At 37.5% G+C, this 9,158-nt stretch overlaps 1 long non-coding RNA gene across 4 annotated transcripts in view; it reads left to right on the top strand.

Annotated features, from left to right (window-relative positions):
• The first annotated feature begins 1,631 nt into the window (after positions 1-1,631).
• LOC138683854 (uncharacterized) overlaps positions 1,632-9,158 on the top strand; it is a 43,087-nt gene continuing 35,560 nt past the window's right edge. For all 4 annotated transcript variants that reach the window (XR_011323326.1, XR_011323321.1, XR_011323320.1 and 1 more), the window contains exon 1: positions 1,632-3,835. This is a non-coding gene — a long non-coding RNA (uncharacterized lncRNA). The remainder of the gene's footprint in view (positions 3,836-9,158) is intronic.

Genomic DNA, 9,158 nt, shown 5'->3' with positions numbered 1-9,158 from the left:
TGTTCTCAGAGCAAATACTGAGGTGGGCTTTAATTCTTAATGTGGTAGCAGACTGCTGGTCTGAGTATTAATATGTCATAAACTAATTACAGAGAATAGCTTTGCACTTCAAAATCTGGAGAAGGGTGTATTTGGATTTTTTTGTGAAGACTAAGCATTTAAACTATAGGGAATAGAAACAAAATAATTAACACAAAAATATAGTTGCTTTTACAAGTATTGATTTTTTCCCCCTCTTATGCAGTTTAGTATACTCAAGTACAGGTTTAGGTAAGTAACATAGTTACTACAACATGAATGAGGTATGTTAGTAGATACCAGTGGAAGAAAGTAAAAATTACAGGTTTTAATTTCCTGACTAGTGAAAAACAATTGACCACAAAGTAGTCAAGCAGTGTAGGATTAGACCCAAATATACAGTCAGTGCACACTTTTCCATCTTATTGAGGGTAGTCAAATCAGATGAAGGGATGAGCATGCTTTAATTCACCGCAAATGAAGGGACCTTGCTTTAATTGACAGTCTGTGATTGGGTCTGTTAGGAGGCAGAAACATAGTAATCACATAAAATGCTCTTTGCTTCAATAAAAAAATGAAAATGTCTAGATAAATTTGGTAGTTGAACTCTAAGGCTACCTAATAGAGAGTGGTGACCAGTTGTGGGCACTCCAGGTGGCTTTGTACTGCCCTCTAGGGACTGTCCCACTCACTTATTAACAGATTTCAGGGTGTAATTGGAACAGTAAAAATAATCCAAATTAGAAAGTATAGAACTTAAATTTCATCTTTCTTCCCCCATATGCAAATGGAGCATGAAAGTTTGTACTTATTGACAAAACAAAGTCAGTATTTAAAGGAAAGGAAGAAAGAAAAGAGAGAAAAGAAAGAAAGGAAGGAAGAAATAAAAAAAATAAACCACTTTTATGGATAGTTGGGAAAGGTAGTGGGTAAAAAAATTTAGCTATAATTATTCTACTGTTGTTTATACATAGCCCAGTCAAGTGGAGATGTATAGTGGGAAGTGTGTGTAGTATATTAACAGCACATACTGTATAGTACAGTATGTAGAAAATCATAGAGAATCCTGTGTCCTGGTTTCAGCTGGGATGTAGTTAACTGTCTTCCTAGCAGCTGGTACAGTGCTATGTTTTGAGTTCAGTATGTGAAGAATGTTGATAACACGGATGTTTTCAGTTGTTGCTCAGTAGTGTTTAGACTACAGTCAAGGATTTTTCAGCTTCTCATGCCCAGCCAGGGCACCTGACCCAAACTGGCCAACAGTGTATTCCATACCATGGGACGTCCCATCTAGTTTAGGAACTGGGAAGTGTGGGGGGGGGGGGATTCGCCGCTTGGGGACTGGCTGGATGTCGGTCGGCGGGTGGTGAGCAATTGCCCTGCGCATCATTTGTACATTCCAATCCTTTTATTACTACTGTTGTCATTTTATTAGTGTTATCATTATCATTATTAGTCTCTTCTTTTCTGTTCTATTAAATCGTTCTTATCTCAACCCAGGAGTTTTACTTCTTTTCCTGATTTTCTCCCCCATCCCACTGGATGGGGGGGGGAGTGAGTGAGCGGCTGCGTGGTGCTTAGTTGCTGGCTGGGGTTAAACCACGACACCTGGAAGGAGAAAAGAACGTGTTGTTTTTACAGAATGAATGATCTGCTAGACATGTGAAGGGACAGGAGAACAGGTGCACTGGTAAATGAGTTCAAACCAGCATTAATCATGTGGATGTTTCAGAGAACACGGTAGAGAAATGTGAAGCAAAGGAGGAAAGTTCACGGAAAAGATATGAGGAACTGTGAGGCTGAGGAATTTTAAAAAGATGTGAGAGGAAATCAGAATGCTGAAAACACTGAGCAAGTGACAGAAGATGATATGCATTTCAAGAATTGCATTGCTTAAAGTGGGTGTTTAGAAGGCAAAAGCTAGGCTTTAGCAGTGAAGGAAAGGGTAGCTTCTGTAAAGAAAGAAACAACAAGATTTATTAAGACTTCACAGAGAGTAAAGATGTTTATTTTTTACATTTGTTCTTCTTCATTCCTGGATAATGATATGTAGCACCATCACTTGAAGAAAGAAATTCTGCTCCAAAACCAAGTGTAAAATGGCGGGGGGGGGGGTCGGCGGGGAGAGAATTGTGGAATGTTCCTAGCAATTACTTTAATGGTTTAAGCAGAGTTGGTTTAAAAGAGTGCTGTAGGCTATATAGACTATTTGAAGAAAAACTATGTTTCTTTTAAAATTAGATAGAGAAACACCCCTTTTGGGAAGTAGTCACTTCTGAGAAAAATTAGGGGAGTGGCATTTGTCTCCTGGAACACTTCATCAATAATGTAGACATGTTTATGGTGCTGACCTTGCTTTCTTGATAGTCAAGGCAGAGAAATAGGTATTTTTTAGGACACGGTTCGTCTGATCAATGTTAGATACCTACTTAAGGGTGAATTGAGTTGTCCTCTGGACTCATCTGACTTTTAACTAAATCTCCACAGACTATTAAAAAAGCAAAGTGTGACTAGCTAAAATGTGAGTGTCTACATGCAATCAAGTACTGCTGCACAGACCATCTAGAATAATGCAAACTTCATTTTGTGTGTGAAAAGTTTTCTTTCCCAAGTGCAGCTCATGTAATCACTCCATGGTGAAAAATGCATATGAATGCCATGGAGCATATGGTAGCAGTCTTCTCGCCAGGGGATTGCAGGGTCAGGTTCCCTTTGCTTTGCTTTGTCTTTGGAAGATCTTGCATTAATCTTGGATTCTTCTGGTCCAGCTTCAGCAACCAGGTAGAGATTCACCTGGTCCCAGGCATGTGTGTAGTTTCGTAGGTAGGGTGCTCTGAGAAAGGAGAACTAACTGAGGTTGAGTCCACTGTGGCTGAGGAAATAATTGAACCCTACTTCTTTCGCTTCCTCAGCGAGTGCTACAGATGTTAATGTCTTACACAAGAGATAGTAATTTCTGCTAATATTAATATTTTAAAGAAGTTGACTGATACTTAATCACCTAACCTTGGAAAATAGGTGTCTCGGTACTCCTGAAGGAAGAGCTCAAACACACTTCTGAGTTTAGTGTTTCCTAATGGCCAGCTGTTGGCAGTACACCACCCTGGAGACATAGTTCTGTATAAAGGGAGGCTGCACATGTTGTTTTTCTTTGAAAGTCTTATTTTTTATTTTTTGACTACATAAGAAGTAAATCATCTATTGTAGGTGCTCTTTTTTTATCCTTTAATGTAATTTAAACACTTTGCTTGTGCAATCAAGAAGATGCAGAAATAAATGCCAGTAATGCAAAGATACTATTTTAATCATTGATTTTGTTCATTCTGTACTTATGCTGTATTTTCTCCTTATTTTATTTCTTTTATGTTTTAAATACATTCTTTGATTTAAAATATATAGGATATGCAAATTTTTTTCAAATTTCCTTTTTCTTTGCTGTGCATTGGAATTCTCTAGTATTATAGATTATGTATTAGATATAACATGCTTTTTGTTTAAGCATTTGAAATGTCAGATACAGTAAAATTTTATTTTGGATACTAGAACAGAACTCTCGAATGTAAAATATGCATTATGATGTGTTCAAATTACAAAAAATATTCTGTGGCTTTCAAAAGGTTTATGAGGCTTATGCAAAGTCTCACTGAAGAATCTTTTCTTGTAATAGAAGTATTACAACATAAATGGAGAAGACACAGTGTGTTCACCAGGAAAACTGTTGAAGCTTTTACGTAACAAACTACACAAGGAAGAGTCCATAATTGAAGATCTGGAGAGAAAACTGCAGGAATACCAAAAAAAAGGAAGGACTAAAATGGTATGTTTTTGTCAAAGATCATAAACTCATTATCCAAATGTGGAAATCTTTAAACAAATTCAATGAAGTGTATTTCTAGTGCCATTATTGTTATAGGAAACATTAGGTTGGGAAGGTTGTAGAACACTATTTGGGATTATCCTGTGCTATCGTAAGTATTTTGACTAAAATAATTTATAGTACTCTGTTAATGTCACACAAATTTATATCAGTGATAGTCTGACCAAGAGTTGGTAGTTGTACTACCTTTTTAGATCTATTGTTTTAATAAAATAAAATATTTTATAAAATATTTTTGTAAAAACTTAACAAAAAAATCAACTCCAAAAGTTTTAAAAAACTTTCGTAAAATATTGCTCTCAGTGCTATTCTTATTCCATGCATGAACATCTCAGTTACAGAAAACTCCACCTCTGTTCTACTGCTACTTACAGAAGTAATTACATTACATCTTCTCATGTTTCTCTTTGTTCCTACTGTCTCTAAATAACTTCAAAAATAAATATTTTCTTTTTTTCTTCAAAATTGTGTTGTTAATCATTTAAGTCGGCATTTCGAGTATTCACTGAAGATATATCTTCATTTAAAATATAAAATAAGATACAAAATCCCTCATGTTTGATTTTTCGTAACTCCTGGAGTAGAAGTTCATGGAGTATCACAGCTACTTGGGTACAACCATTAACAGACATGAGAAGCCCTTTTCAATTATGAATCTTTTTCCCCACCCAAATGCAGACATAAATAGCTAGTTATAATGGCTGAGAACTGTCCTACTTCTTCAGTCCGTAGTCTTCAAATAGGAAACGCAGTTCCGTCTCGTATGTCCAAACATCACCTTTGTATCCCTTCTGTAACAGGGATGTAAACATGTCCTTCTCCTACCCAAATTAACTATACTCATCTGCAGTTCACTGAAGTATGAGAAATCTGTAACACTTTTTCAAAACTTCACATATGCTTTAGGCTGATAAAAAGCAGTCTCAGGCTCTAAGCCTGACACTGCATTGCTTTTTCATCTCTGCTCTCTATGCACCATTGAAATGTGTAGTATTAATGAGATCTGAAAATGCCATCTAACTGTGCTGGCAGCCACCTAAGGTAGACAGTATGGCCTGTAAAGGAGAAATATGGGGTCTACGATGTACCCTCTGAGGAAACGAGGTATCTCTCCCCAGTTGGAATTCATAGCTATGCAGCCTGTTCTAGAACTGGATCATTAAGCCAAGTCAGTCATTCCTGCGTATGGAAGGAAGTGATAGTAATTCCTTCTTGCAGCAAACTGTTAGCTACAACAGTCAACAGTGATACGGCTTCTATCTCTTTTGCTTCATTTGGATAAGCCCCGATGAGGCTGTTTTACTTTATGAAAACAAATATATTTAAATGTTCTCTGTAACGAGAGCTGCAATCCAGGCTCCCATGTGAATATACTAAGAGGCTGCCATTGCATTCTTTATGGCTCACATTTCTTCTCCAAAAGAGGAGAAGGCTGGATGTGAACAGGGGTTGTCATTATCACAGTAGGCTACGGAATTCTAGGGGTACAGAATCACGTCCTCACTATCTTTTAAAAGTTCTAAATTGGCGGGAGTACTTTTAGAACACCTAGCTGGATCAGAAAGCAGCTTGTAAAGAATCCTTTGTAACTTCCACTGGAAATTAGATGTTAAGCCTTTCATTGCTATTAGGGTTCAAAATAGTTTGGCAGCAGTACTTAAACTGTCTTGCAGCTTTTAGCGGTACAAGTTCAGGTAGTTGTAGATTTTAGTGCCTGTAATGCAGAATTCTTTAGTGCATCATCAGGGATTTTGATGCAGATATTGGACTCTGCCTCTTAACCAAATGGCATGTGTATACCCACTGTAATGGCTGTGAAACCCACTGCAAAGACACCCAAGCTGCCAGCTGGTGGTCATTCTGGAGCCAGATACAGTATACTAATACATATACACGCATTGTATCTAAAACATTGAGTTCTGCCTTTAAAAAAAAAAATCATATTTGTAGATTGCCACTAATAACATAAACTGAGAAGGTAAATAGTATTCCAACTTTTTATGTTACAAACAAATTATATTAGTTTGAAATGGCAGAGGGAGTGGAGAGAAGCAAATGTTAATTGACTGTATACTAATTATAGGATTTAAGCAAGGGGGAGGGGAAATGGGCATAGTCATACTCCCATCAAGAACCATCTATCTGGTAGAACCATACCTGTAAAGTTGAAATCTGACTAAAACAGCTTTATTGAAAAGATGAAGTAGTTAAAAAAAATAAAAAATGAGAGGAGTGGTATTCAACATCAAAGAATAATTTGTTTTTTAAATTGTTGGTAACTGTACATTAAGACTCTTGTAATGCTGAACTTGTGCTAGCATAACCCTCTGGTGAGGTTCTATTACAAGTGGCAAACTGGAGAAGAGGATGGGTAACTCTTGAAGCACTCCTTCATATCATGTGAAGACACAAGTAGTACGTTAGAATTTTTTTCTTCCTGAAATATATTCAGAAAATGAGAATTTTCTATCAAAACTTTTTAAATTAGCATAACCAAATGCTGCTTTTGACCTCAAATTTATTGCTGATAGTAGTTTTCTAAGGAAAGAATAGAATAGAATAGCATAGAATAGAATAGGATAGAATAGAATATTTTCAGTTGGAAGGGACCTACAACAATCATCTAGTCCAACTGCCTGACCACTTCAGGGCTGACCAGAAGTTAAAGCAAGTTACTGAGGGCACTGTCCAAATGTCTCTCAAACACTGACATGCTTGGGGCATCAACCACCTCCCTAGGAAGCCTGTTCCAGTGTTTGACCACCCTCTTGGTAAAGAAATGCTTCCTAATGTCCAGTCTAAACCTTCCTTGATGCAGCTTTGAACCATTCCCACATGTCCTACCACTGGATCCCGGGGAGAAGAGCTCAGCACCTCCCTCTCCACTTCCCCACCTCAGGAAGCTCTACAGAGCAATGAGGTCACCCCTCAGCCTCCTTTTCTCCAAACTAGACAAGTCCAAAGTCCTCAGCCGCTCCTCAGAGGACATTCCTTCCAGCCCTTTCACCAGCTTTGTTGCCCTCCCCTGGATGCATTCGAGTACCTTAACGTCCTTCTTAAATTGTGGGGCCCAGAACGGCACACAGTCCTCAAGGTGAGGCCAAGGTGAATTATAAGTTAATAACTTATGCCATAAGTATATGAACACATTTGTGTATGCAAGTGGGTTTTTATGCACATGCATGCAATATTTCAAAAGCTTGATTTACCTTGGTGAGGGAAACTGACTGAGGCTTAAAATCTGAACACAATAATATGAACAGAAAAGCTGAAATCTCTAAGAAAAGAAGTAGTATGTAACCATAAAGACATAGTCTCATAATCAAGGAAGAGAACAGCTTTTACTAAAGTCCTGTTTTAGTTCCATGGCAAGGTGAGATTAGCAAATGATAGACATTAAAGCAACGTATAACAAATGTGGAAAAAGGGAAAAAAATACAGCAATTAATATAATTAGAAGCTTCTGAAGGGTATAAAAGGAACAATGTATCAATGAAAGAACTATAAATGGCACCATTAAGAACAAAATAATGTATTGGGAGCAAAGGAAGTGGCTGCAACTGTATGAGCTTACTCTTAGGTAAAAATTGTAGAATTATTAATAACATGAAAATCCTGGGGACAATTTTAAAAAGCATGTCCTGTATATAGGAGGAGGGAGAACAAGGTGCTTGTATCCCAGGTTAACAAGTACTTTCTGATTTATTAACCTCCAGAAAGGATTTTACATGTTTACAGAGTGTACATATTTCTAGATGAGGAAACCCAGATAGCTTAGGTCCAGGGGTCCCCCCAGAGACTGCTGCCCTGTTTATGTTAGCTGTGTTAACATAATGGCAAACTTAATATGGGTTTTCCTAATCAACACTAAGGGCTTTATACAAAATATATATTTTCCAACAAAGCTGACTTCATTATTTCAGTAGAATACAAGTTTGGTTGAGTGGTATCTGTGAAGACAAGACTTTTGCAAGGAGTTAGATTTAGTAGCACTGTTTAAAATATAGTATTCAATATGCTATGCTAAGATATGTCATGCCTTAAAATTTAGTTTTGTGATCTTCCACTAGTGGGTGGGTAGCTCCTAGAAGTCTGTAGTTTCAGACCTCAGGTAGAGATAGGCATACATGGATGAGGACCTTTGCCTACCAGGAGGCATAGCAGTGAAATTTCCTCTTCAGTTCAAGAACTTCAGTCAAAGTTACATTAATTACATAGACTGTGGATCTTGCAGGGTAAATATCTACTGTTGCCATTTGTCCTTTTAACTCCATAAGATGGGATGCTGTCCAGGTCCTGTACTTTGCATAATTTATGATCCAGATAAAGACATTTTATTTGGGCAAAGCTCCTGTTCAACAGTGAAAGATTTCAAAAAATACCAGTAAATGAGGAATCAACATTGTATAGGTCTTGTTTGTTTGTTTGTTTAGTAAAGTTCTGTAATAGTTAATAAAAGTTCCACATTATTAATCGGTGACCTGGAATTAAATTTAAACACTACTGATTAAACTTGTAGGCAACACGAACGATAGGTAAGTAAAGACAGCACATAGCAGTCATAGCAACCTGTTGTGAACTAGGTCCATCGAAACAAATTATTAGTTATACCTCTAGAAGCAAGGAATGCAGCCCATAACTACGGAATGGGGAGCTGTCTTCAGGAATTTGGTATCTACCAAAAAAAAGAAGGGGGGGGGGGGGCATGCAGAGTACCCTGGCAACTGAACACAGATTCCTGGTTTACAACAGTTTTTGAAAGGTTTGGTACAATGATTAGATAAGTGTAAGGAGCTATTTGATCTCTGGAATCTTGTTAGTACTAGTCCTAGTCTGCACAGTTAGGGAAGCGAACAAGAAAAAGTCAAAACATTTTTAAGAGCTTGAGAAAATGACCTAAGTTGAAAAACTTGGCTTAAATCCGTTTATCAAATAGTTTGAGATTACTTGAGTAAAGAATCTGAATACCTTGCCAAGAAGAGCACTATGGGATATTTGCCTAGGGTTTGGGACCTATACAACATTCTCCTACGAGGTACTGTACATGAAAACTTCAATCTCTCTCCGGGTCACAAGAAGTATTCTAACAACAGTTCATAAAAATTCTCTAACTGATCTTTGTCCCAGACATGCTTCTGAACAGATGAAAAAAGGGAAAGTGGAGAAGGCTGGTCGGAATAAATAAATAGTGTCCATTTGGCTGGCAAACCCTTTCATCCCTAGGCTGCACCTCAAGGACTACTTCAGTACCTATGCAATCGGT

The sequence above is a fragment of the Haliaeetus albicilla genome, chromosome 2 (assembly GCF_947461875.1).
Source record: "Haliaeetus albicilla chromosome 2, bHalAlb1.1, whole genome shotgun sequence".
In the NCBI taxonomy this organism is placed as follows: Eukaryota; Metazoa; Chordata; class Aves; order Accipitriformes; family Accipitridae; genus Haliaeetus; species Haliaeetus albicilla.
The sequence above is the reverse complement of the archived record's forward strand: the minus strand, read 5'-3'. Positions and strand labels throughout refer to the sequence as shown.